The sequence below is a fragment of the Onychomys torridus genome, unplaced genomic scaffold (genome assembly GCF_903995425.1).
Source record: "Onychomys torridus unplaced genomic scaffold, mOncTor1.1, whole genome shotgun sequence".
NCBI lineage: Eukaryota > Metazoa > Chordata > Mammalia > Rodentia > Cricetidae > Onychomys > Onychomys torridus.
In genome coordinates, this window is record NW_023412811.1 from 1 (window position 1) to 8,519 (window position 8,519).

An 8,519-nucleotide genomic window follows, 5' to 3' on the forward strand; every position below is an offset into this window, starting at 1 on the left:
GCTGCTGGGCTTTAGGGTATTTAGGGTAGAGGTGGTGGGCTTTGGAGTCCTTCTGGTCTCTGGGGTAGTTAGGGTGGAGGTGGGGGGCTCTGGAGTGCTGCTGGGCTCTGGTGTAGTTAGGGTGGAGGTGGTAGGAATTGGTGTGCTGCTAGGCTTTGGGGTAGCCAGGGTGGAAGTGGTGGGCACTGGGTTGGTGCTGGCTTCTAGGGTAGCCAGGGTGGAAGTGGTGGGCACTGGGTTGGTGCTGGCTTCTAGGGTAGCCAGGGTGGAAGTGGTGGGCACTGGGTTGGTGCTGGCTTCTAGGGTAGCCAGGGTGGAAGTGGTGGGCACTGGGTTGGTGCTGGCTTCTAGGGTAGCCAGGGTGGAAGTGGTGGGCACTGGGTTGGTGCTGGCTACTAGGGTAGCCAGGGTGGAAGTGGTGGGCTCTGGAATAGTCAGCGTGGAAGTGGAAGCATTGTGTGGTGCTGGGCTCTGAGCTAGTCAGGGTAGAGGTAGGCTCTAGGGTGATTGGGGTGATGATGGGTATAGTTATAGATTTTAGAATATAGGAGTGTACATTGGATTTCATGGTGTGGGAAGTGTGGTGAAACCAGGGATCTGTATGTGGGTGATTGTGTACTGTTTCTTAGTGGGTTTGTGGGTTGGAGCTAAAGGAATTTGGCTGTCTGGAGAAGCAGGAGACTCTAAGAGAGGCCCCCGTGGGTAGTATGGGCTTTGGTGTTAGTAGAGAACTTGACCTCAGCCCTTGTAACAGGTAGATCAGAGAAATTATCATAGTCATCAAAATCTATATCCCTATCACCACTGGTAGGGCAGCCCTTCCCTGGGTAGGAGTAGACAGGTGTGGAGCCCAAATTGGCACATCGTACACTGGCCACATTAGGGCTCAAGGAATTGACATTCTCACCCTCATTCCATAAGTAGACATTGTGGGAATTTTGCTGGAGCCAGTGGCGGAAGTAGAGGATATCACAATCACAATACCAGATGTTGCCATGGAGAAAAACAAAAGGCAAGAGGAGGGTCCCAAAGAAGCCCTTTGGGATTGTATGAAGCCGGTTCCCTTGAAGGTAGAGGGTGTCAAGATCTTCCAGCCCATCTAGGAGCCCAGCAGGTAGGTCACACAGTTTGTTGTTGGCCAGATTGAGTTTGTTCAGCTTGGTGGTGAACCTCAAGAGTCCAGGGGACAGACTCCTCAGATTATTGTTCTGCAGGTAGAGCTCCTGGAGTTGGCTTAGACCTTCCAGGACACCAGGAGACAGTGATTCCAACTGGTTGAAGGAGAGGTCAAGGATAGTGAGTGCAGGCAGTGCCCGGCCTAGGGAGGGCAGACTTCGCAGTTATTGTGGGATAATTTCAGGTTATCCAGCTTGGACAGTTTCTCATCAGTCTGCAGGCTGGTCAGCTCACACTCCTCCAGGTCCAGCTTAGTGAGGTGAGTGAAATTCACCAGGGATGCTGTGGAGAAGTACCCAGTTTGTTCTTGCCCATGTGGAGGATGCCTGTGTCTGCTGGTAGATCCGTAGGCAATGCTGTGAGCCCCTGGTTCTCACAGTTGACTTCCAGCAAGCTGGTGGCTTTGGAGAGATCACAAGTGGGATGGGAATGTAAGGGGCTTGGCAGCAGGAACAGCAGGATGAGGAGAGCCATGTGAACCTGTGGGCAGAGGGAGTTTAAGGGATGCCACCCTGGACTTGGCATCATTTTCCTAGGCTCCAGCCCTCCACTGCTGCAGCTCTCAGGATCCCTTCCAGAAACAGCTTCCACACCTCCCAGACTTTTCCCTCTCTTCCACCCCTGTCCTCAGTCCTTGGTTCTTAGTCCGTCCCCTCAGATCCTCCTCCTCTGGTCCCAGCCCCAGCTTACGGTCAGGCAGAAAAGACATCTGAAGGCACGGGGCTTCTTCCAGAGTATGACTTGGTCCTTCTCTCTTCCAGCTCCAAGGAGAGCCAGGCCAGGAGCAGGAAAGATAGAGCTGTGGAGGAAATGACAGCCTGATAACCAGCTCCTGGGACCCAGGGAACAGTATCCCTCCAGGCACCTCCCTTATCACCTTTCTCCACAGCTTTCCCCAGACCCTCCCTTTGGTTGTACACTCTCCCTTCCTGACACCCTGGAAAGATCTAGAGATTCTCCAACCACCAACTTTGTGCAGCGTCAGCCTGCTACCCTCTCCCTTCCCCTCCTTAGCTATTCTTAGAGATGTCTAATTTCCCTTCGCTGCTTCCTTACACCCCACTGCCACCTTTCCTAGCCCTAAACTGATTCCCCCTAACCTGGGGCCGCTGGCACCCTCTATTCTATCCACTGGGCTCTTGGCTGATACTCTCTACACTGTTCTTGCAGCATCTGTACCCAGGGCTCGTCCCTCCTGGGACATGAAATGACACTCATTTGCTTGGTATTCCTCTTGCAGGTGTGCTTGGTCCCTCTCAACCTTCTCTGGGGCTCCCTCTTCCTCTCCCTTTCTGGAGCTAAACCTGTTTTCAGAGCATTCTTGGGCTTTTCTAACATATACTCCATAGACACCTGAATACATTTACTGTGTCTTAACCACTCTGCCCAGAATCAAGTTTTTCCCTTTTTCCTGAGGCCTAGATTCTTAGGTCTGATTGTCTCTCAGAGCTCTCTCCTTACATGTTCTACAAGCACAGAAAACTGTGTACCTCATTTGAGAGGCTCAGGAAGATCGTGAGTTTAAGCCAGCTTTGGGCTACAAAGGAAGACCCTTCTCATCTAAACAACAAAAACAAAACAAAAAAACAACCAAAACAACAACTCTATTATCAAAAATCAACTTCATTATCTAAATAGCTTCATCTGCTGGCCATGGAGATGCAGGACTGTCTACACTCCTAGACTTGGGAAGCAGAGGCATGAAGTGCATGAGTTCAGGGTCAGCCTGGCGTATCCTGAGACTTTATCTCAAAACACACCCACAGAAAATAGCACTCCTCCGTTGTCCACAACTAGTCATTTACCTGATCATCTGATTACTCCCAGTGTGACTGCCTTCTTCCTGCTCCCTGGTTATGGAGGCTTGCTGATGTCCCTCTGCTTTCTTTCCCATCTCTCCATTCCCCACTGCCCAGACCAGGGCACTGTCTCCTCCTCCACTGAAGAAGCCTTCTGGGTTATCCAGGAAATCTCTAACTTCCTGTTTTCCATGGGAGAATTGCCTGGCAGTGTGCTAACATGTCAACCACTTGAACTCATCCTGGCTCCTGAGGGCTCTCAGGAGGCAGTCTGCAGTACCTATCATGGTCTTCAGGACCTGCAAGTCTGAGCCTTGCCCCCCTCCTGCTCAGCCCCCTTGTCTAGTGCTCTCCCCCTCCTGATCCTTCTTTGCTGTCCTTGAATTTTCATTGGTTACCTTTTCCCAACACTTACCTATCTGGGGAGTTCCAGCTCAAAATTCATCCCTGTGGGAACTTTTCTGATTTTGCAAACCTGGGTTTTTCATCTGTTGCAGAAAGTCAAGTGTTACATTTGGTGGGCCACTGCCCCATCTAGTGATGTGAAGCTCTACCTACTCAGAAGGGGTTTCATGAACACGAGCTTTCCCCATCTCTGCTCACTGCTCATCACCGGACAAGGGGGAGACACAAGCTCATGCAGCCGATTCCTAGACCTGCCACTGACATCATTTGCTGCCTGGAACAACTGGGGCAGAATGATGGGGTGAGGCGGAAGGGAGCAGAGTTGGACGCCATGATGGGGAACCTTTGGGGATGCAGGTTTTTCTACTGTTGCGTTCACTTTTCAGATATAAGCCACAGGAAAATGTACATCGCCTAGGCCTGGAAGTGGTGCACTCTTTAATCCCAGCGCTTTATTAAAAAATAAAAAAAAAATAAAAATTAAATTGCTAGAGCAGGTAGTGTAATGTGTGGCTGCATATAGCCTTAGTTGTTGTGTAGGCTGAATGGGAGTTCCACACCAGCATAGGCAAAACAGAATTACCATGTCTTGTGGTGCATATGCACACCTCTAACCCAGCAACTATGAGGAGGTTGGGCAGGAGGATTGTAAGATGAGCTTAGTTTGGCCACATATTGAATTTGCGGCCAGACCGAACTACATAACAAGTTTCTGGTCTCAACCTCCAAACAAAAACAAAAAAATGACATTGGCTACTTCAAAACTTTCTGTGCTGAAAACTCAGACATGAAGTTCTGTGTCCAAGAACAGTTCCCAGAACCATGCTGTAGAACCAGTCTGGTGAGGACCTCTGCCCCTGCTGCAAGACCAAGTCACTGAAGCTTGTATCACCACAGCTGCTGAGCCAGACATTGTTCCACATCTCCTGATGCTGCAGGTTCCACACTGCCCCTCCTTCTCTGAGATTATGAGCTAAAGGAAGCCTGGATCGGTGTGGTTAGTCACGTGCCTGGTGCCCAAGTGCCAAGGGAGTACAGGAAGTCAAAGTTTTGGTTATTTTCAACTTCTGAAATAGAAGCTGTTCTGTTTCTCCAAAGATCTTTAAGTTGAAACATTTCCAAACAGAGAAGAGGCTCATGTTCTTTGTACCTACTAAGTGGTCCTGTGTTTTGGTTCCCTCCTTGTCTGTTCCTGTAGCAGGACCCCTCTCTGGCTCATTAAGTAACAATGATACAATTTCCTAGCTTAGCGCACAAGTACAGAAACAGTGGTTAGTTGGTTGATGACATATTTATTTATTTATTATTTATTGTATATGTGTGGGGGTACACATGCCATAAAACCTGTAGGGAGATGAGAGTAGAGTGTGTAAGAGTTGGTTCTTTCCTTCCACCATGTGGGTCCCAGTAATCATAGTAGGGTCATCAGGCTTGGTGTTAAAAACCCTTTTATGTGGTGAGCCATCTTGCCTGTCCTGGTTTATACTTCCTAATAGAATCATCTGTTTTATTTAGATGTTCAAATTATTATTACATACGTTATTTTTTGTTTTTTGTTTTTCTTGAGACAGGGTATCTCTAAACTCTGCTTCCTGGAACTTGATTTTTAGACCAGACTGGACTCAAAATTCACAGTGGCTCCCACCTGCCATTACCTCTGTGCACTGGGATTGAAAAGCAATGTGCTGCCTGGAGGTGGTGGCCCCATGTTACTTTAATCCCAGTACTCAGGAGACCAGAGCCATGGGGGGCCCTGATCTACAGAGCAAGATCCCAGGAAGGTACCAAAAACTACACAAAGAAACCCCTGTCTCAGGGGGAAAAATAGTGTGCTCATACTTCCCCAGCACACTTATACCTTTAAAATAATTTGTTTCAAAATAATAATTCTTATTTTAAAGTGTACTGGTGTTTTGTTTGGCAATGTATATCTGTGTGAGGATGGTTGGATTTCCTTGGATCTGGAGTTACAGGATGGTTGTGAGGCTTCCAATGTGGGGGCTGGGATTGAAACCCTGGGTTCTCTGGAAGAGCAGCCAGTGCCCCTAACCACGGAGTCGTGTGAGCACCTAACAATTATACTTTTTGTTTTGTTTTGCAATATAGGGTTTCTCTGTGTAGCTCAGACTGTCCCAGAAATCCCTCTGTAGACCAGGCTGGCCTCAAACCGAGCGCCTCTGGCTCTCAAGTGAGGAGATTTGTGCTCTGAAGGCTGTGATGTGAGGAATGTACCCACCTCTGCTGCAGCCAGGCAGGCTTTAGCTCTGGCTCTCAGCTCTAGGGCATTGTTCTATTCCGGAGTTGATGTTTGAGGAAGCCTGGCAGGTACTCTAATACTGCAGAAGGATCAGTAATGTAGAGGAAGTACCCCTTATGTCCACCTACCCACCCTCTGCTACAACTGGGTGTTTGTTGGGTGGTTGGGGTCAATGTGCGGATAGTTAGGTCCTTGAGAATTCTTGTATCAGGTGTTCCAGCAGTTCCCAAGTCCCAAAGAAAGCTACATTTCCTTTTTAAAAACATTTTTATTACACAGGAAATGCTGGTGGAAAACTAAGAAGTGTCACAGGCAAAAATATTCATGATACTTAGGGGATAGTGCTCCTGTCTTGATTAATGGCTTTCCAAGTTTTCTTGTACATGGTAACAATGCTCCATTTCTATTTGCTTTTCTAGCTCTTCCCCAGAAGGGTAGCAGTGACCTCATGGCCTGGCAAATTTCAAAGCAACCTAGGGAGCTTGGTTCTATGACAACCTGGTTCCATCACCTCACTGCCTCTCTTGATGTCTGAGGTCTGGATGTAAAGAGGGGGCTTCAGATAAGAACTAAATTGAATGCCCCTGTGGCAGTCTCATCTCCCCCTCTTCCCCACTCCCAGCTGGATCCCCAGTGAGTTCTTTTGGATCCTTCAGGATCTCCAAAGTAGTCACCTTCACAGACTGTGGCCTGAGTACCTGACACCCACTGTTCCCAATAGGTCCTGACCACGACCCTGGCTCAGAGCTCAGGGCCTTCATCCTGCTACCACAGGCCCAACATGCCCATTAGGCCTTACCCATAGGAAAAGGCTGGAACGGAAAGTAGGGAGTGACCCTTGAAGGAAGAGCAGCCAGGTCAAGGGCCGAGTTACTTGCCTCCAGACTTGTGGTGTGTGTGCTTGTGGCCAAGGCAGTAGAGAGGCCCATGTCAAGAGTGTGTGGTTTTACATGCCAGATCCAGAGCAGCAAACAAGATGAAGTACCACAGAGGCATATAGGAGCCAGAGGAGACCCAGAATATAGAAGCCCAGGGGGAGGAGGCAACAGAACTCAGAGTTGAAAAAAGGATCGCTTTTGAAAGTGTCAGAGTTTGGACATTTAGGAAGCTGTTCAACTCTGGGGTCCTTGTGATGGATTCTAAGAGTAATGTGAGTTCTGTGATAAAAAATAGTTCTGAAATGGTCTTACTAGGGGTAGACACCCAGGTGTTCGTGAACACTGGGATGATGGTGGACACTGGAGTGGTTGGGATGGTGATGGGCTCTTGGGATGATAGGGTGGTGATGCTGAGCTCTGGGGTAGAAAGCGGGGAGGTGATGGGCTATGGAGTAGCTAGGGTGGAAGTGGTGGGGCACTGGGTTGGTGCTGGCTTCTGGGGTAGCCAGGGTGGAAGTGTTGGGCTCTGGAATAGTCAGAGTGGAGGTGGTAAGCTTTGGTGTGGCACTGGGCTCTGAGCTAGTCAGGATAGAGGTAAGCTCTAGGGTGATTGGAGTGATGATGGTATAGTTTTGGGTATTAGAATATAAGAGTGTACATTGGATTTCATGGTGTGTGGAAGTGTGGTGAAACCAGGGATCTGTATGTGTGTGGACGTGTACTGTTTCTTAGTGGGTTTGTGGGTTGGATTCTAAGAAGGCATTTGGCTGTCTGGAGAAGCAGGAGACTCTAAGAGTAGGCCCCCGTGGGTAGTATGGGCTTTGGTGCTAGTAGAGAACTTGACCTCAGCCCTTGTAGCAGGTACATCAGAGAAATTTTCATAGTCATCAAAATCTATATCCCTATCACCACTGGTAGGGCAGCCCTTCCCTGGGTAGGAGTAGACAGGTGTGGAGCCCAAATTGGCACATCGTACACTGGCCACATTAGGGCTCAAGGAATTGACATTCTCACCCTCATTCCATAAGTAGACATTGTGGGAATTTTGCTGGAGCCAGTGGCGGAAGTAGAGGATATCACAATCACAATACCAGATGTTGCCATGGAGAAAAACAAAAGGCAAGAGGAGGGTCCCAAAGAAGCCCTTTGGGATTGTATGAAGCCGGTTCCCTTGAAGGTAGAGGGTGTCAAGATCTTCCAGCCCATCTAGGAGCCCAGCAGGTAGGTCACACAGTTTGTTGTTGGCCAGATTGAGTTTGTTCAGCTTGGTGGTGAACCTCAAGAGTCCAGGGGACAGACTCCTCAGATTATTGTTCTGTAGGTAGAGCTCCTGGAGTTGGCTTAGACCTTCCAGGACACCAGGAGACAGTGATTCCAACTGGTTGAAGGAGAGGTCAAGGATAGTGAGTGCAGGCAGTGCCCGGCCTAGGGAGGGCAGACTTCGCAGATTATTGTGGGATAACTTCAGGTTATCCAGCTTGTACAGTTTCTCATCAGTCTGCAGGCTGGTCATCTCACATTCCTCTAGGTCCAGCTGAGTGAGGTGAGTGAAATGCACCAGGGATGCTGTGGAGAAGTTACCCAGTTTGTTCTTGCCCATGTGGAGGATGCCTGTGTCTGCTGGTAGATCCATAGGCAATGCTGTGAGCCCCTGGTTCTCACAGTTGACTTCCAGCAAGCTGGTGGCTTTGGAGAGATCACAAGTGGGATGGGAATGTAAGGGGCTTGGCAACAGGAACAGCAGGATGAGGAGAGCCATGTGAACCTGTGGGCAGAGGGAGTTTAAAGGGATGCCACCCTGGACTTAGCATCATTTCCCTAGGCTCCAACCTTCCACTGCTGCAGCTCTCAGGATCCCTTCCAGAAACAGCTTCCACACCTCCCAGACATTTCCCTCTCTTCCACCCCTGTCCTCAGTCCTTGGTTCTTAGTTGTTCCCCCTCAGATCCTCCACCTCTGGTCCCAGCCCCAGCTTACGGTCAGACAGAAACACTTCTGAAGGCA

The 8,519-nt window shown here is 49.2% G+C and overlaps 1 pseudogene; it reads right to left on the reverse strand.

The window, feature by feature from the left end:
• Positions 1–88: 88 nt before the first annotated feature.
• Positions 89–8,519, reverse strand: LOC118575889 (annotated as a pseudogene).